The sequence below is a fragment of the Cebus imitator genome, unplaced genomic scaffold (genome assembly GCF_001604975.1).
Source record: "Cebus imitator isolate Cc_AM_T3 unplaced genomic scaffold, Cebus_imitator-1.0 Scaffold319, whole genome shotgun sequence".
Taxonomy (NCBI): Eukaryota; Metazoa; Chordata; class Mammalia; order Primates; family Cebidae; genus Cebus; species Cebus imitator.
The window spans coordinates 2,631,704-2,639,959 of NW_016107634.1; the positions used below are offsets into that span (position 1 = coordinate 2,631,704).

At 41.0% G+C, this 8,256-nt stretch overlaps 1 long non-coding RNA gene across 1 annotated transcript; it reads right to left on the reverse strand.

Moving 5' to 3' along the window:
* Nucleotides 1–466: 466 nt before the first annotated feature.
* LOC108286459 lies at nucleotides 467–5,106 on the reverse strand. Its single transcript, XR_001817929.2, has 4 exons — nucleotides 5,026–5,106; nucleotides 3,503–3,505; nucleotides 2,588–2,593; nucleotides 467–477 (listed from the first exon to the last, which is right to left on the reverse strand). It is a non-coding gene; the product is annotated as an uncharacterized LOC108286459 (long non-coding RNA).
* Nucleotides 5,107–8,256: the final 3,150 nt, after the last annotated feature.

Below are 8,256 nucleotides of genomic sequence, written 5' to 3' on the forward strand. Positions count from 1 at the left end.
ACCCTCATACTGTGGGTTCAGTCAGCTTCCCCCCAGGAATGCTCCCCAAATTCCCCAATGCTCCTCCATTGTCTAGGTCAGAGGTCAAAGTGATGCACTGCTGTATCTGGAGATAAGGGGGCAACAAGCCAAGGAATGCAGGTGGCCTCTAGACACTGGTAAAGGCAAGGAACCAGAATCTCCCCAAGAGTCTCCCGGAGGAACTCAACCCTGCGACACTTTGAGGTCAACCTCGGGAAACTCATCTCAGACTTCTGAGCTTCAGGGCTTCCTTTCTCCCCTCTCTTATAGCATTTATTATTTGAACTAATAATCTAACACACAGCGCCCTCTATCTTTAATAATTATTATTTTGTGTATGTATTCTTCTCCCCTACAAGATTTTAAACTTCTAAGTGGAAGAATCAAGTTTTATGTCTCTTTCTTTCTAAAGTCTCTTTCTCTCTTCAAGCTCTCTAAAGTAAATCATTTGTCTGCCTAAAACTTTACTTCATTAGTTTCCTATGCCTTTCAAATTAGGTACAAACATTTAACATTCTGAGCCTTCTACAATTTGAAACCTAAATATTTTTGTTTTCTCTTTTCACTTGTCACACGGTCGTGTTCCCCAAATTATCCTGAACTTCCCTCTCACCATGCTTCTGCTGATACCATTATCTTCATCAATGTCTGTGCACCCAACATGGAGACCACTGGTCACATGCAGCTAATGGGCACTGGAAGTGGGGCTTCTTCAAATTCAGATGCACCATAAGTGTAAAATCATGTCACACTTCAAAGACTTCAAACAAGAACGAAAAGCATGTAAAATACCTCAATATCCCTTACATATCAAAATGATAATATTCTGGCTATGCAGAATTACATAAAATATATTATTAAAATTAATTTCAGGCCAGGCGCCTGTAATCTCAGCACTTTGGGAGGCTGAAGCAGTAGATCACTTGAGGTCAGGAGATAGAGACCATCCCAGCCAACATGGAAAACCCCATTTCTACTAAAAATACAAAAATCAGCTGGGCATGGTGACGGCCATCTGTAATCCCAGCTACACCAGAGGCTGAGGCAAGAGAATTGCTTGAACCTGAGAGGTGGAGGTTGCAGTGAGCTGAGATCACACCATTGCACTCCAGCCTGAGCAACAGAGCGAGACTCTGTCTCAAAATAAAATTAAATTAATTTTACCTTTTTTCTTCTTTAATGTATCTACTAGCAATTTTTTAATTATATTTAATTTCTATTTCTACTGGATATAGCTAGTCTAGGAGGTTCTCTTTTCATCACCTCTCCTAAACTAAACCTGATCTTCACCCCTTCAAGTTTTATCCAGACTCAAGACCCAATTGAAATACTGTTTGCATAGATCCATTCTTGATTATTGATCCTCATTTCAGGTGTGATCTGTTTTCTTCTGAACACTCCCCTCCACTAACAGCATTTTATTTCTACCTATTTAAGAGGTAGAAATCAAGCCATATGCTGCTTTGAATTAACAGGTTTCAGTGGATTTTTCTTCTCATCCTTTTCATTGACTAGCACAGTTCACTATATGTAGTCGTCCCTCAGTATCTGGAAGAAATTGGTTAGGAATTGTTTCCAGGACGTCCCCATATCAAAATCTGGGAATGCTCAAGTCCCTCATATAAAATGGAATAGTGTTTGCATATAACTTATGCACATCTCCCATATACTATAAATCATCTCTAGATTACTTATATTTAATATAATATAAATGCCATGTAAACAGTAGTTGTATTGTAGAGCTTAAGGAATCACGATGAGAACAAATTCTGTGCATATCCAGTACAAATGTTTTTGAAAAACTATGTTCAATATGCAGTTGGTTGAATCCATGGATGTGGAACCCACAAATGATGCAGGACTGACTGTACAGTAGTAGCTATCCATATTGAACACTGTGGTAGGCGGAATGGTGGCCCCAAAATGCTCACAGCTTAATCTTCAGAACCAAGGCAAATATGTTACCTTACATGAAAATGGGAAATTAAGGTTGCATATAAAATAAAGGTTGCTAATCAACAGACCTGCAAATAAGGAGATCACCCTGGACTCTTCAGGTGGGCACAACATAATCAAAAGATCCTGCCATGGTTGCAATGTTTTTGTCCCCTCAAAATTTATGTTGAAACTTAATCACCAACACAACTGTATTAAGAAGTAGAGCTTTTAGGAGGCGATTAGACCTTGAGGGCTCTATCCTGAAGGATGGGATTAATGCCTCACAAAAGGGCTGGCATGTACTAGCAAGGAAGCTTTTGCCCTTCTATCTCTTCTGCCCTGTGAGGACACAGCGTCTGTCTCTTCTGGAGGATGCAGCAGCAAGGCACCATCTTGGAAGCAGAGATGAGGCCCTCACCAGACACCAAGCCTGCCAGGGCCTTGATGGTGGACTTCCAGCCTCCAGACCCATGAGAAATAAGTTTCTGTTCTTTATATATTGCCCAGTTTCAGGTATTTTGTTATAACAGCATAAATGGACTAAGCTAGGACCCTTTAAATATGGAAGAGGGAGGTAGAAGAGTCAAAGGGGATATCATGACAGAAACAGATTTCAAAGTGAGGTGACTGCTGGCTCTGAAGATGAATGGGGCAACAGGTCAAAGGATGCAGGCGGCCTCCAGCAGCTGGAGAAGGTAAGGAAATGGACTCACCCCTAGAACCTCTGGAAGGAATGCAACCCTGCCAACAAAGTGACTTTAGACCAGTGAAATCTATTTTGGTCTTTTGACCTCCAGAACTGTAAGGTGGTCATTCAGTGCTGTTTTAAGTCATACAGTTTGTGGTAATTTGTTATAGCAACACATCCTAATCACTTACAATGAGGTAGGCACTAAGCTAAAGCTTATCATTTATCAGCCTACTCAGTCTACCCAGCAATGCTCTAATCTAGATAGTTACTACTATAAACCCAATTTTACAGGTGATGAAATTGAGCCTCAGGAAAGTGACCCAAGGGAAACTCAACACTCTCTCTGATGACAGATCCTCTGCAAGGAACCATTTTAAACCCATCTCAAATGTGTAAAAGGAAAGGCTCATAAGATAATCATGCGGAAAGGAGAGGAAGAAACAGCGCTGCTAACTCTTGGCTGGCCAGCTTAGGGGAAAGAAACAGGTTGTTGCTTTTTTCAACTGAACTTGTAAAGTACAAAAAGAACAGGTTATACCCTGTCTCCACAACCCAGAGGATGAGCAATTGAGAGGCTTCTGGGAATTCACACATAGCTTCTCCCTTGCATGCTTGCACATGCTGAAGAAATCTTTTTTATCCCTTTGCAGGCCATGGGAAGAAGGGAAGGGGAGCGTGAGAGTGAGGTTCCTCTGGGCACATGTTTGACTCTTTCCTTCACTAAAAAGCCTCCACAAATAAGTCAGAGGATACCAGTCTTGAGAAACTGGAACATTTCCTCTACATACTTCTTCAGATTTACGCTTTCACCCAAAACAAGCCCTCCCTGATCTCCCTCACTCAGTCATACACTGCCTTGCAACCCTCTCACAGCACTGAAAATCTCTCCCTTGAAACATTGTCACTGTTACACTTTTCCATTTATGGGATTATTTAATTAAAATGTCTCTCCCCAGCCTCCATGAAAGAGGATTATGTCTATCTAGTTTCACATTTTGTCCTCCAGGAGTTATACTTGATTCCAGCCTTTCTTAGCTCCCTCCACCCGACTGAATCTTCTCAGCAAATCCAGTCAACTCTACCTCCAAATTTATATGCTGAATCCTCCTACACTTCATCTTCCTTGCTATCATCAACGTCCAAGCCTTCATCACCTCTCATCAGGGTGATTGCCATAGCATCCTGTTTCTACTACTGCCATCTAAAAGTCTCCCCTGCACAACTGCCACAGATCACAGTTATAATGAAATCCTAACCCTTTAACCTGGCTTCCAAAGTCCTGACCCCTGCCATTCCTTTCCACCCTCATGCCATGCCAATCTCATTTCAAGGTCTGCTTTTTTTCTGCCCATATAACAGGTCAAGTTCACCCCAGCCTTGGGCCCTTTGCCCTCGTGTTCTCTGCCTAGAATGCTCTGCCCTCAATCTTCCTTCATATGGCTGGTTTCTTCCTGTCATTCAATATCAGCAGGCATCACCTCGGCATAAGCATTAATGAACTTGTAAATTACCTTTATAATAATTCCTTACATTTGTAGAGTCTCCTAACAAATACCACCCAAGTTTTCTGGGCCATTTCTGTTGGGATAAAAATAGGATTACAATAAAAGTTGAAAAATTATAAACATTTGGGGGCTCTGCCTCCAATTTCTTTGAGAGGGCTGCCTGACAAAAGTCCCTGCCTTCTCTTCAAATCTGTCACAGAAGTTGTTTCCACATGCTACATAAACTGACTTTCTTCATAGTTACATGGAAACATTTCCCTCATTTCCCACTTTAACTCACTCTGGTAGAACCTCTATCAGCTAAGGCTAACAAGAGCCTACCAAACCCACCACTGGTGAAGATCATGGGGTGGCCCCCTCTCCAGGAGCCTACTCATTTTTGTAATGCAGGTGCATTACAAAATTACCCTCATCGCCACCATCCTGGACCATGTGCTGAAAGAGTACCCCCAGTTCCAGGAGGCCCTGCAGAAAGTCAGCCAGATGATCTCCAACAAGCTCTAGTCACTAGGGCCCTCCTAGGGAGCGGCCTGGACCCTGCCTTCCAAGGCCTCAAGGAAGAGATCCAGAATTGTGTTTATTATGAAGGACTTGGAAACTTCTGTGTTCCTAAAAACCACATGTAACCTCAGAAGGGCATCATTTAAGAGAAACAGGCAAACCCCACCCGTAGGAATCTTTTTAGCCACTCAGCTGTTTCAATAAACCAAGTAAAATCCTAGCACTTCCCGTGGCACTCCAGTAAGCCTTCCATCGCAAAGACAGAGCCTGTGACTGCAAACCCACCCTCGCACACTGGGCTCACTCGTCCAGGTAACACCTTGGTTTGCCACACTCCCAAATCTGCACGTGCCTCTCACAACACAGCACTGGCATCTCTCCGCAAGCCGGTGGGCTGAGCAGCGGAGGGTAAGCTACAGCGGCTCCAGCCAGCCTTTGCCTGGGAGACAGCTTCCCCCAGCACCTCCCTCTACTAGGTGCACCTGAAAACCCACAAACCATCTTCTTTTCCAGTTTTTCCCATCCCTAACCCCTAGAAAGCTCAGGTCCCTTTTCCTGCCCCGATGTCCCCATTTGAGTTAAATTCAGATTCACAGTATGCAGCAAAAAGTCAGTGGCCCCAGACGTACATAACAGGGTAACCACAGAGTGGGCTGGGGCGTCCACAGCAAGAGACCACGCTCCACCTAAAAAAAAAAAACCTCATGGGTTGAGGGTGCCACTGCTCAAAGTACTCTAACGGCCCCAAAGTTCATTTCCCATCACTGCTGAAATTGCCAGCACCTATCTGCTGAGATCTTCTCTGTGATTTCAATAGTCCTCCAGATATTTGAGAAAAATTATGATTTTTAGTTTTTTCTTACTTATTTATTGAAAACTATCTTTATCCCATCCTTCCTCCAGTCCAGACTGAAGTTATTTGTGTTCTGAATCTCACCTTCCATTATGGCCCAATTTTAAAATAAACCATCTCCTAGCATGCTGGGTTGCCAAGCATACCAATAAATCATCAGGCAGATATGCCTTACCAATACCAAGATGAACACAGCTTGGGTTGCGTTGACCCTGCAACTCCACAGTCATACACATACACATATTTCATTTGTTTCTTATAACAATTATTAGCGGAAGCAAGATGCAGTTTTTACAACTATTCTCTATGTATGAAAATGAAAGATTAAGTGAATTGTTGGAGACCACATGTATTAGTCCATTTTCATACTGCTATGAAGAAAGAAATATTCGAGGCTGGGTAGTTTATAAAGAAAAAGATGTTTAATGGACTCACAGCTCCACATGGTTGGGGAGGCCTCATTATCATGGTGGAAGGCAAAGGAGGAGCAAAGGCATGTCTCACATGGTAGCAGGCAAAAGAGTGTGTGCAGTGGGGAGGCCGAGGCAGGTGGATCACGAGGTCAAGAGACTGAGACCATCCCGGTCAACACGGTGAAACCCCGTCTCTACTAAAAATACAAAAAATTAGCTGGGCATGGTGGCACGTTCCTGTAATCCCAACTACTCAGGAGGCTGAGGCAGGAGAATTGCCTGAACCCAGGAGGCGGAGGTTGCGGTGAGCCAAGATTGTGCCATTGCACTCCAGCATGGTTAACAAGACAAAACTGCGTCTCAAAAAAAAAAAAAAAAAAAAAAAAAGAGTGTGTGCAGGGGAACTCCCCTTTATAAAACCATCAGATCTGATGAGACTTATTCACTATCATGAGAATAGTAGCATAAGGGTAACCACCCTTGTGATTCAATTACCTCCCACTGGGTCCTTCCCACAACATGTGGACTTTATGGAAACTAGAATTCAAGATGAGATTTGGGTGAGGACACAGCCAAACCATATCACCACACAACTAAGTAACTTCAACTCAGGCCTCTAGACAACTGTAGCACTCTCAAATATCTCAAGGCCCTGCTACCACCTCTGAGTCTCCACCTATTGCCTAACTCTTCTGCAATCTCAAACAGAGTTAGAACATCTTGAATATATTGTAGTTCTACTAAATTCCAAATGAAATTTTTAGTTTGCACTTTTTTTAAGCTAATCCTATGGTGAAGCCCTCAATTCTGCCCCTTAGAAGGCTCACTGATGCTGTGAAGCTGAATTTCTATTGCTTCTAAAATAGTTTCCCACAATATCCAGTAGGGTAATTAGGTACATTTATTCAGAAAAGAGGCCCAGACCTTAGCAAGTCAAGCCCCTGATAAATTCAATCCCTTTGTCTTTATGTCATAACTAATTAACTTATCTAAAAGGGATTCACCATCTTTTTATGGATACACAGATTACTCCAGTATTATTCAAAAGGATGATAACACTGATTTTGGCGGCAGGTTTCACAGGAATGATAATCTTCTTTGAACCTCAGTTTTCTCATCTATGAAAAGGGGAAACTAGCACAAACTTATAGGGTTGTTGTAAGCATCAAATAGATAACCAGTAAAATAAACAGCACAGGGTATGACCCTAAGTAGAAATTCAATAATTATTTTTTTATCTCCTGGCCTGCAGCAAATTGGACAACTGAAATTTTATATATGTTCTCTGTTCTCTTCAAGTTTACATAATAAACTTGAAGTTACATAAAGAATCTATATAAAATTTGTCCTCAATTATTTTTTAATCTTTTGCCTTTTAGAAAATTTTGACTATTTACATTATGTAGAGTAAATGGATTTTGGCAAAATGTATTTCCTTTTCAGTATTTGGTCCTTTGGGTATTGAAGATGATGACATTACTTTGAATTCTTCTCTTCTCCAGGTAAAAAAGTACCCAGTCCCTTCAATCATACCTTTTTCAACAGGCTTTTCAGTCTTTTTTTCAATATATCTTTCCTTTCTCTACATAAAGGTTGTGTCCTAACTCTTATGCTGATTTTGCAGAAATGGCTATATGCAAAAACCATCAGAATTATTTATTAAATACCCCCTAGCTGCTATCTCTGGATTGCCTAGCTCCCATTTCCTAAAGGAAACAGTGTTTGATCTTTAGTGCTCACTGGATCATTTCTGAGCAATTGCCTTGAATTTGCTTTTTGATATTTTGGAGTTGAACACACTTGAGTCTAATTCTCTATTTTTGATTAATTTTTGTTTTTCCAACTCTTTATGGTAAAAATTTTCAAAATTCAGAAACATTGAAAGAATAATACAATTCAATAATTATTAACATTTTGCCATCCTTAATTTATCTCTCTGTACACACACACACACACACACACACACACACAGAAAGAGAGAGAGAAAATCATTTCATAGAAAGGTGTAGCATTATGATACTTAATTTCAAAATACTTCAGTATGGATCTCCTAATAGTAAAGATATTTTCCCACAATATCATTATTATACCTAAGAAAGTGATACATTATACAAAAATTCTATTGTCTAATATGCAATCTATATTCAACTTTCATTACCTACTCAGTCATCTGTGTGATAAATCCCTTGATTTCTTTCAGCTTCTGTCATCTCATTTATAAGATGGGGTTAATAAAACTACTATAAAGAATAGTCGTGAAGCTTTGAAATGCTATTCATTCAACAAATATTTCTAGAACACCCATCTATGTGAGCCAGCCACTGCTCTAAGTAC